The sequence below is a fragment of the Egretta garzetta genome, unplaced genomic scaffold, assembly GCF_000687185.1.
Source record: "Egretta garzetta isolate BGI_Z169 unplaced genomic scaffold, ASM68718v1 scaffold215, whole genome shotgun sequence".
NCBI lineage: Eukaryota > Metazoa > Chordata > Aves > Pelecaniformes > Ardeidae > Egretta > Egretta garzetta.
In genome coordinates this window covers 266074-275313 of record NW_009259719.1, presented here as the reverse complement: position 1 = coordinate 275313, position 9240 = coordinate 266074, and the positions used below count along the sequence as shown (strand labels likewise).

The 9240-nt window shown below is 44.5% G+C and overlaps 1 long non-coding RNA gene across 1 annotated transcript in view; it reads right to left on the bottom strand.

Moving 5' to 3' along the window:
• Positions 1-498: 498 nt before the first annotated feature.
• Positions 499-9240, bottom strand: part of LOC118452324 — a 19081-nt gene continuing 10339 nt past the window's right edge. Inside the window, exon 3 of the long non-coding RNA XR_004842072.1 lies at positions 499-5447. This is a non-coding gene — a long non-coding RNA (uncharacterized LOC118452324). The remainder of the gene's footprint in view (positions 5448-9240) is intronic.

The following is a 9240-nucleotide window of genomic DNA, read 5'->3' as shown; positions in this document are numbered from 1 at the left end:
GCAAGTCAGCTTTGCTCCTTGGGCTTTACTTGGGAGATGCTGTTCATTGCTAGAAGCATCCTCGTGAACTTGCCACCTGCCTTTCCAGACAACCTGGTCATGGGCAACAAGATAGGCGACAAGCTGAGCTGGAGCTGAGGAACACTGCCTGGCTTGTACAAAAAAAGAAAAGAGTAAGTATCACAAAGCAGAGACAGTTTGTATTATCACAAATAGTGACAGTGACACGGCTCTCCACTTTGTATGCGATGGCTTTGCTGTTGTATCTAGTGCAATGGTGAGCTTACCCCTTAGCTTTTGGATTTGTTCTGCCTATGAATGCTCTAGGTCCTGTGCATTGGAAGAGTTTTTTTCTTTGCCTAAATATAGACAGGTCATTTCAGGGGACTTTGTCTTTGAGCTTTCAAAGGATTATGAAATCACAGAGCAATGCAGAGAAAAAATAATGCATGCATTTGTTGAACATTTTGGAGTATGTAGAACTGCAGAGTTACCTGGACTGCACAGAAAGGCCTCTTTCAGTTCTTATTTTCATAATTATGTGGGCATGGTTATTTGTAAAAGCTCAATTGTTGCATGCAGTCTTGAGGATCAAATGCTGTTATCAATCCCATAAGCTTAATTAAAATATAGTTAGGCTGATATGTTAAAAATGTTGCTGAAGCTGCTCAAGTACTACAGCAGTGTGCCTAGATGTAAAAGGAGAGATAAACATATGAAGGCAGCGTAAAGGGGGATTGCTAGGCCAGGAGTGCTACAAATGGCTCGACTGTAAGTGATCTCTCAGTGAATATGTTGCCACATGTTTTTTCCTATGTTTTGAATCAACCTTTCCATAGAAATTGCTGAACCTGCCTCTTGCCTGAGCGCAGTCTTGGCCTGACCACAGGCCTGCTGGCTGCCTCTGGCTGCTGGTCCTTCAGCATCCTGCCTCTGATGGCACAAGACAAATGTTTCTAAGGAATATCCCTTCTTCACAGGGATGGAACCAGTGTTTCTCTGATTTCTTGGAAATTGGGCTTTTAGGTGTGCAAGGATAGTGAAACAGAAGCTGGAATATGCTGTTTTACCAGACCTCCTCCTGTGTCGGCTGTCGCATCCGTAGGCAGAAGACATTGCGCAGCATGTGCCCTCTCAAGTCCCCCTGGGTGTAGGTAGTGGGATCTTTCAGGAGCAGAATTCATTAGTCCCAGCTTCTCCCCTTTGCCAGCAATGCAAATGTCTGTTACCCAAAGGCTATTTAGGAAGAAGCCCATCGTGATAATAAGTGAATATCAAAACCAACATCTTATGACCAAATATTATGAAATCAGCAGACCACAAAAAACAGCAGAAGTTGTTGGGGCAGATTCCTCCTTCACTTTTATGTGACTATCTAATCTACCCCGACCTGCCAAGTTATTTGAAAGGATGTTATTTTCTGAGCTCAGGACATACATATTATAGCACCTCTCTGTATTTGTTAGCATGGGTACAGCAAGGAAAGCATATACCAGCAGGAGATTGGTGCTGGTAATGCAATTCACTGTTACAGCTCTTTAGAGGCAAACTCAATGTAATGATCTTGTTGGAATTTTGAGAAGATTAAATCTAGGAAACCTTTAGGATCTAGATAGGGGTTTTATTAGTATTTGTTCTGAGAAACAAGTACCTGCTATTAATGGGAGCTGCCTAATTTCATCACATCTGACAAGGAAAGAGAGTACCTGACCTTCTTTGTAAGACACCTAAAGCAGAGATTATCCTTAATTATCCTCAATATTTGTCCTGTAAATTGTCCTGTGGCAGTTACAGGCATGCCCTGGCTTGGGGCATGGGGAGGAGTGTCCTGGAGGCACACTTCCCTGGGGCGGCCCTGGGAGGCAGTGTGTGCCTGCACCAGCTGAGACACCACGGGGTCAAAATCCTTCCTCGGCTTCCCCCTCGTTTCCAGAGATTAGTAATCAAGTTGCTGAGCTTTACCACAAATAACTTGCCACCGTCACCTGATGTCTTGCTCTGGGTGCTGCAGCTCCGGTCAAGAGCAGGGCAGAAGCCAAGTCTGTACTTTGCTCTCACGTGCCATGGGGGAAGAGGGATGGCTCCTGCACCCTGGCCCATGGTCCAAGGGGGGGACTGGGGAGGGAGGGGAGTGTTGTATTTCCCCATACTCCCCTGCCTGGGTGGAGAGTCCAAGTTACAACTGAGTAATCGCAGCCGCCCCCAGACAACTCACTCCTTCCACGAAGCTCTTGCAAAGTGTGATTAATTGCATGATAAGGATAGAAAATGGGTCAGAAGTGAGCAATAGCTTTGTGCGGGGGTTAACAGCGTGTCTGCTTGCACGGCTTAGGGCTGGCCATGCTCTCCAGCTGCCACAGACTCTCACCCTCCAAGACCCCATTGATACCAGGGTAAGCCAGGGCCTTACCTGTCCTTTGAGATCTCTGAACTTTTGGACTTGGTGGTGTAATTCCCTGGAAGTGCACTGTAACTTGCTTTTCTTCTTGAGGTTGTGGTGGTTTTAGAGTAGAATTGTTTTCATCTGCCACCACTAACCAACCATGCTTGGTGCCTGATGTGGATGGAAGGTGGGGACAGGCAATGAGAAGTGTGTGACCACAGTGTAATGAGTTGTAGTCATCAGGGTGATGGCATCATATTGGTAGTTAAGATTATGAAGATATGCAGATCTGTTATCTTTCTCAGAAGGTATTTCAGTCACTAAAGAGTCTGGCTTGATGCATTTAATTTCTTCGAGGTAGTGTCTCACCTGACTGTAGAACTGTCCTGGCTAAACATCTGTCTTCCCATACTGCTATAGATGTTTTGGAAACATCCTCTTCTTCTAAGCCATCATGAAAGCATCCTGCCTTTCGCATCTGGAATTCAGCCCTGTCCTGGTTGAGCAGAAAGTCCCATTCTTCAGAGCCAAGAAGGAACAGCTTTATTACAAGTTTACATAACCTGAAATACTAAAGGGCCCTAAAGTTGGCAGTGTGGAAAACTTCACAACATCATAAACCACATGGGCCTGAGCACAGAGAGCAATTGATCCTTGTCATATAACTCCACCGTGCCAGCAAACAATGCACAGCTCTGTCAACCTTTCATGAACTTCTTGGTCAACATGATGAGTTTCTTAAGAAACAAAATATCCCATCATCACCCAGGAAGAGGTACTTTAGACCGGTTTTAAGACACAAACTTAATCAGAGTTTACTGAGTTATCTCTTCAAGTAGAGTGGTACGGTAGGGAAATGGTTTCCTTACAGAGCAGTTGCACCTGTCTTAAGTTTAACTAAGGCCTATACTGTTTTAAGATACTCAAGTTGTCCTCTTCGGGCTGAGAAACCAAAATCCAGCTGTCAACTTGCAGTTAAAGTATAAGCTTTCAAGGGCAGAGGGAATTCCTTTGTCTCTATAAAGCAATCGCCATGTGCCCTGAAGCACAGGGTTTTCTTACTAGGTTACTCAACTTTTATTAAGATTCAGTGAGTTAATTATACCATATGTTTTTCTAAAGACTTTATTGAACAATGTCTCCAAAACTTGCTTATATCTGCTGAGCTCACTGGGTAACTTGAATAGAGTCCTCTGTTTTACTAAGATCTGCCAAATTTATTTTGCAGATTGTCTCAGCATGAAAGATGTCATGAAGTCCACCTCTGCCAGGCCAGCTAGGAATTGCCTCAGGCTTTCATGACTGGGAATTAGGAAGTATAGGATCTATTTGAAGAAATGAGGAATGCATTTTATGCTTTCAGGTGTTCTGGGATGAACAGAGCTGAGGCTGGGGTCAGGGTCTCCCCCTTTCAAGTAGCCACAGCCTATAACATGTTCTGTAAGTGTTGATGTTATTTTGAATAAATAAATACCACTTTAAGTATTTGGGGGAGAGATGAAAGCAGAGGCCTAAGAAAGGTAAATTCTTCTCTTAGTGCAGCGAAATTGCAAGGGATCCCAGGACTCTCAGTTACCCTTCCAGGTCACCAATTCAATCCATCCTAATACAGCACTTTGTTATGATTGCTTCCCCCAAAATAATTCTGCCGCTTTCATACCACACTATTGCACAGCCCTCAGAAACCCAGTAGTGCCATCACTGTGTGCTTGAAAGTAGATGTCCCACATCAATGGCCCCTTGATCAGCTGCCTCACTGGACAGCTTTGGTTCCTCAGAAGTGCAGGTCTGCCCATCCTCCTTCCTTCGCTTCAAACTAAACTGATGTAAAGAAGAACGTGAGGGTCCACGTGAGGAGTTACTTGGGAACAGGGACCACACCATAAGTTCTCTTCTGTGTTAGTTGACTCCTGGGACAAACCCCAAGACGCAGTCCCTTCAGATCAGCTTGATGTGCGTGCGCTGGCAAAGCATCATGGATGCTTAGGCAACTGTTATCAGATCTCTGTTTATAAATACAAGATTCTGAATTTGGCTTGAGTGCTTAAACTCACTAGCAGGCAAGCTTCCCCCCCAACAAAGGCACAATAACAACCACCATGAACAATCACTGTTTCACCTCTCCCACATTGGCTATTAATAATGTTAATTTACTTCCTTTGAGAGATACCATATGTTCCCCTTCCTGATCCCTCTACAGGCATAAGAAAAAACTAAGGAAATTAGAGAGACTCCATAACACTGATGGCAACATCCAATGTCTTATCAGGCTTCCTGTTGTTGGGAGTATTGTTTTCCTTTAAAGATTAATATTTACAATGGTTACTTAGTTATCTTAGTTCATTTGGTGACCATTAAAGATTCCAGCCCTGAATGCGATGAATGAACCTCCTTTTATTTGTCCTTGATGACTTATTTGTCTTGTGCCTTGTCTGGCTGAAAATCAAGGAAAATAATTATTGGGTTGGGCTTTTACTGCCATTTCATATGAGGGCCCAAAGTGCATGTTTCTGTTTGTTTTAGAACGGGAGCCCTTACCCGCTGTTTCTGCTGATGTATGCGTATTTAAGAATATATGTTTTGTGATTAGAAGCAAAGTTAAAATAGGTATTTTCCTCTCTTTTTTCTTAAGCTGGATGCCTGGGTTTAGTACTCCCTGGGGGGAAAACGAGGATGTTTCACGTTGCATCCACAATTGCAGCTGCTGCTGCCATACAGGCTCAGCAAAGCGGTCTTTGGTGGGACAGAGCAGGCAGTGTGTGCCTGGTGGCTGTGCACGGACTAAAGTAGTAAAGGTCCAGCCCAGGGCCTGTCCATAGTTTTGCCCTGTGCGTCAGCTGAAGTTTGGAGGGGTTTCCCAGCAAGGGCAAAACACAGTCATTTTTCTCCTGTATTTTTTTTATTAAAGCCCAAAGGTGCAGCAGGAAGGGGTTGCTCGGTCCCGTCGGTGTGACACAGGTGGGGGTCTCCATCCAGCCACCTGCTCCAAAGTGACGGAGGCATTTCTAGGCCTCTTCTAGGCATAGGGGATTTTTGAAGTCACCTTGAACTGTCTTGGTCCCTGCTAAAGAGGAGCACAAAAATGTCATTGTACTCACAGGGGTATTGGACCCAGCCCTGGAGAACATCACCAGAGACAAATGTGGCCCATATTACAAATCATTGCATTCTAAATTTGTGCCAGGTGCAGCATTACAGCAGGGATGAACATGGCTGCGTTAGCGGTTTCCAATGCATCCCGATTTCCTCTCGGCACAGCTCAGAGAGGTGCCTTGCCTTCCCTGGAAGGAGAAGCTCCTCACTGTCAGCCGCCCTTAAAATGGATTCATTTCCATCTCTGAGCATGCAGCCCCCGCAAGCGTGCTCCTGATGGTAACCCCCACGCTGGCCATCTCCCCATGTATCTTTTCTACCCCAGCTTATCGGTGTTTTGTAAACAAGTAAAGTCCTCTGGACCACAAAGGTCAGGATTACAGTCCGGCCTGTTTGCACCCCAGAGGAGCGGAGGACTCGCCGTGGGGTGGTGATAACCATTTTGCAGCGTGCATGCTCTGCGTGTGAACCGCCAGACCCTCATGAGCAAGCTCATTCTCAGACACAGTCAGCTCCTAGGGAAGGGATAATTTATAATCATGACATTTCCAAGGTTTCTCTCTTTTTCTCCCCCTTACCCCTCCCAGTGCTTGCCTTCCTCCCAACTGGTGAGTATGGGACAGACCATCCCAGCTTTTATAGGGGGAGGCTGGGCTTCTGGTTTCTTTGCAGACTGCTGTCTCACCCTGAAACTGCATGTTTGATGTGCTTTTGTAATGAATTCATTTGCACCATGACAGATGTTTCTGATATGATAAGAAACGTGGCCCAGAGGCCGGTGGTGCTGTAGAGCTGCTCACGTTCCTCACCTGAATTGCTAATGAGATACTGCTTGCTTATCTGTTAAAAACCACAAGCAACTGCACATATAAATAATACGCCACTAACTGCCAGCTGTTTGTGCCAATGATATTCGTCTTAAAAGAATAGCTCCCCCCATCATCTGTTCTTTTCCCTCTTGCAGAAAATCTGGAGCTCTTTTGCAAGGACAGCAGAAGAGATATTAAAGCTTTTTAAAAGCTTTAAGCTGCAGACGGAGTAGTTACTTTAAAATAATTATATATGACCAAAACCAGCTTCCATATTTAAGACACAGGTAGTACCTGATTTTTTTTTTTTTGTACTTGTGCTTTTTCTGCATATGTCTCTGGGCATGAAAAAGAAAGCGACAGCGCTGCTTTCTGTTTCTTGGCAAATCCTTTTCACAGAGCTCAGTCTTTCAGTGGTTTTGGTTCTAAATGGTATGGAAGAAAGTTACTTAGTATTTAAAAATAATTTTTTCTTTTTTTGAAAATGTGAGAGAGCGCAGTAAATCACATTTGTCTTAAGGTGTAAAAGCTTTTTTTTTTTTATAGATACCTTGAATTTAGGATGAAGGTAGAATCTAGTGTCTAGAATCCCAGACACAGAAGTGAGCAGGCCTGCTCGCTTGGTAACCTTTGCTATTAAGTCTTGCAATCAACAGGACTGAAACACACAACCAGGTGAAGTTGTTCTGGTAACTGATCTGCTCAATGTTTTATTAGGGTAAAAGTGAGAAACACTTTTCGGCATTTTGCTAGCTCCGGGCAGAGCTGTATTTCTGTTACAAATGACCTTCTGGGAGAACTTGACTGCGGGACGTGATTCACCGGCAGCCTGCTGGTGACAGCCTTGGTTCTATTGTTCTAAACCTCTGGTTTCGCGTTTCTGCTGTTAGATAAGCTGCGACCATTAACGACACAGCGAGCTACAAATAAAGTGTGATGTAAGAATTAAGCTTATTATCTGATTGGCAGCGTGGGGCCACTCTTCCAGGTTAAGGGTTTGAGCAGATTTTTCTTTTTAACAAAACTTTGCCTTTTATTAGATTTCTGAGAGCATTGTCCTCCCAAAAGATAAAATATGCTTTTGGAAGCTGCAGTGTGTATATATAGTGAGAGCTATAAATAGTCGGGAGCTGGTTCTGCACAGTACCAGTGATATTAAGGACAGATTCTGATCTTTATGGCAACACTGGGGCTCCTGAGAAACACCCGTTTAAAGCGGTGGCTTTTAAATTTAATTCAGTATGTTCAGATTCACACCAAGATCGGAATCTGGCTGGGGACTTTAAATGTGCTTTGAGGAATAAAGGAGTTTGGCAGCCTCAGTTTAACCTTAGTTTTAGTTGGAGATTATATATCAATTTCTGGAACTATTGTTTGGGACTAATACCAAGGCAAATGAATTCACTCTTAAATGAGGAATGACTTGATTATAGTGCTAGCTGAGAAATAGGTCTGTGTACTCCCACAGCTCAGCTGCTGTAAATGGATGTACGTAAGGATTTAGAAACTGTTGCTATTCAGCTCCTTCTGAGGGTAAGATGACTTTCAGCAACTGAGTGATTTTATGATAATGTTGATATCCACGTGGGCTATTCAACTGCTAGGATGAAGACCCCAATGGCTGATCAGTCTCTCTTTCTTCAGGCATAAGCTGGCTACAGGCTGACATTGGAAACAAGTTCTCTGGCTGAAGCATTACCTTCCCTGCTACAATGCAGTGGGGGCCATGGGGAGGGGGAGAAGAAGAAAAGTACCTGTTTAAGATGGGTTATCAACTACATGTTATCTCTTCTGCCATAAAATCTTAACGGGACAAAGCACGGTAGTATCACTAAAGGCATACCAGACAGGGTCAATGTCAGGGTATTAACCTTACTTAGCAAATTTGTGGTAAATAAAATAGATCTCTTGTTTCCACAAGGAATTTTTCAGCAGCTTCTGGTTATGCATTGGAACACTCTGCCTTCCATTGCATCCTCTCTCACATTTGGACAGCAAGCAGAAGGGCTATTTGTGCCATTGCCCTGTGCTCTATAACTTTAGTGGAGTTTTGAGACCTAATTCTGGGTGCCTAAATCCTCTTTTAAATCCATCAGGTACACCTAAGGGAATGAGTTGGGCCACTTTTGCAGCGATGCCTAAGGTAGCAGAGATTGAAGGCTGCCAGGCCCCGGTGGTAGGCAGCAGACGGCTGCGTGGTCAGCCCTGCCGAAGCATTTTGGGGTTTAGTTCTGTGGCAACTTGCTGTGCAGTAGATTGCAGGATTCAGTGGAGCAGCTTTCATTCCTACTAGTGAATTCCTGGTGCCTTTTGGAGTATTTGCTCGAGGTCTGTGGTGATCTCTGATATAACTGAAGGCACGTAGTTTCCTTCTGAGGAGGATCTGTCCTTGTAAGATTTACACTTAAGTGCATCAGACTTTCCAGTCACCTCTACCAGCTGGTTTATTTAAGGAACTTCTTTCTCATTCTTGGGGCAGGACTTGACTCCTACGTGCATTTAAATTCTTATATGCTGTCTTGACAGCTCTCAGAGGCTGTAGAAAGGGGGCAAGAGGGAGAAGAACAACCCACTTGGTATACTCCTTCCAGCTTATGAAACACTGCATGGAGATGCTGTGATTGGGCGGTACTGAAATGCGCTGCAGTGCAGGGCCCACTGTGGACACTGGGAAACAGAGCATGTCTTAGGGCTGTCTTCAAAGTGCTCTAGTTCATGCTAGAGGAAACGAAGGGAACTACAAGGATCCAAAAATCTTTGTCCCTCTAAAATTGCTGTGCCTATGCAGCTAGGACAGGTGGGAACAGGGACATGCTGATCCACTGATGCTCCCAGACCAGTGACACACAAATCTGGAAATTAATAAAGCACGGTATCTAAAACCACACCAGTACAGCTCACTCAAATCCTGTTGCTGTGAGCTCCTTTCACACGCACGAGGCACCGTCAGGCACT